This window comes from Empidonax traillii, unplaced genomic scaffold, assembly GCF_003031625.1.
Source record: "Empidonax traillii isolate 1590-97213 ecotype Southwest subspecies unplaced genomic scaffold, ASM303162v1 scaffold43:size1863611, whole genome shotgun sequence".
Lineage (NCBI taxonomy): Eukaryota > Metazoa > Chordata > Aves > Passeriformes > Tyrannidae > Empidonax > Empidonax traillii.
In genome coordinates, this window is record NW_020955236.1 from 1330495 (window position 1) to 1332655 (window position 2161).

Below are 2161 nucleotides of genomic sequence, written 5' to 3' on the forward strand. Positions count from 1 at the left end.
TGGGTCCATAAGAGCCGCTGCCTAGCAACCACATCCCGAGCCGGAGTTGACAGAATGATACGCAATGCTGTCATGAAGACAGTCAATTTGTGCGCTTCAAAAAAGGTCCTGTGCCTTCATCTCACAATTAAAACCTCTCCTTGTGCAATTACACGTCTCTCCTCTTGCCCACTCTGGAATTTTTTTTTTTAATTTTTTTATTGTTTTTCTAATCCTTCAGAAGCAGGAAGAAGCTTTTGCTGCCCCTGGGGTATTTCAGATGCTTCAAAAATCACAGCTAGCCAAGAAGCTGTCTACACTCTCAATATGCTCCATTTCAAAATATGAGTCCTTCCCTCCCAAACACTTTTTTTTTTTAATTTCTCCTTTTATGTTTTCTCTACCAAGATGTTGTTGATTACAAGTCAGATAGAATTTAAAAACAATAAAAGAAGCCCAGAAAGGAAGTTGCCTTTCTTCCAGCCAAACTGCAAAAAGTCACAGATTGAATAATTATCGCTCATTAAAAAAAAAAAAAAAAAAATCAACATGGAAATTCTCAGTTTGTGGGCAGTGCTGAGTGTTAGAGGTTCATGTTGTTTTAAAGTAAAAAAAATTCAAATCCTCATGGAGTCAATTATTTTCAGTTTCCAAAAGGTCAGATGTAAAATACATCACACCAACAAAAATTTCGTAGAGACTGCTACCTACCAACAATCACCCGTTGAATTAAGATATTCTGAAAGAGCAAACGTGGCCTGAACATTAGCTGGTTTTAGTTATTCCTCAGTAGTCAACAATCTAAACCTGAAGCAGTCAATCTGCTTGTGTTCAGAGAGGAAATAATAGGATTGAATCTCATCAAATCAAAGCGCTTGAAATTTAGTTTTGTGAGAAAACACCAAGGCAGGTATAAGAGTGAACACGCAACTCTTTCTTGCCCATGTTTTCCCCCATTTTCCCTCTGTTTTCTTGAAACTCCTCTAAACACAATGACCATTCCATTAAAGATGGTTTTAGTGAAAAGAGACACATATGGTGATTAAGAAAAACCTACAAAGCCTTTGGAAAATAAACCAGTTTTTCCTTCCATCCACAAACGAGCCATGCCTTAATTCTGCTGTTAATCTCCCAGGCCTGCTTTTGTCCCAGCCCAGCAGCTCCCGGGCGGCTCAGGAGCCTGCGGGAGGATCTTCCGCCATCCAGCACTCCCCTGGTTGCCAGAGTCTGGCACAATGCCTTTGCATTGACCTCTACAGCTTCCTCTTCCAATGTACACCGCAGTCACATGGTCCCAGCACAGCTCCATGCCACAGCTAATCTCAGACACCGCTCTGCTCCAGCCTCGGCCAGCGGCTTCTCAGCACCAGCAGCTGCTGATTTGGGGGGACCACTCAACTTTTTCGGGTTCTTCATAAAAACGATTTAAAAAAAAAAAAAAGGGGGGGGGGAATAATAAAAAAAAAAAAAGCCATAACACAGCATCCATGTTGAAAGAAATCTAGGAACTACATGCCACTGCGTGCTGTGGTCGCAGAGCTCTGGGCCAAGCAGGCACAGTGGGTACAGGAATGCAATTCCACGTGGGGAATGGGGATACAACCTGGCCAGAGTTACACCCTGAAACACAGGCGATGCAAAAGATGCCCCAACTTTAATATTTTCCCAACTGCTACCACATCCAATCCCTGCCCACTCCACTTTATCTCCCTGCACAGCCTCAGTCAGGGTTTTAAAACATGCAGTTGCTTGTAATCTGTTGTGGGGGAGCTTCCCTTCCCCACTGAAGAGTTTGGTTTATGCTCTCCACAAGGCTGAAATTGTTTGATTTAATGTATTGTTATTCTGAAGGAATGATTTGTGGTGTGCGGAAATGGAGAACTTTCTCCCTCAACCCCCCCCCCAAAAAAAAAAAACAAACCCAAACATCTGGGGAAATTTGTTAGAGCAATGATGCGAAGAAATATGGAGTAACCTGCAAACTCACGGGGAAGAACAAACACAGAGATCCAAAAAAAAAAAAAAAAAAAGAAAGAGAGAGAGAGGGAGATGATACAAACGAAGCTAAACCACTAAGCAAACACAGCGAGCTGGGAACACAGAAACAACACAGACACCGCTCCATAAACCAGCGCAGAGACCACACTCCCAGGCAAACCCACAATGCACTCGCCACGCATCG

General features: G+C 42.9%; 1 protein-coding gene across 6 annotated transcripts in view; it reads right to left on the minus strand.

Annotated features, from left to right (window-relative positions):
• Window positions 1–2161, minus strand: part of KDM2B (lysine demethylase 2B) — a 110886-nt gene that overhangs the window by 73241 nt on the left and 35484 nt on the right. The window lies entirely within an intron of this gene.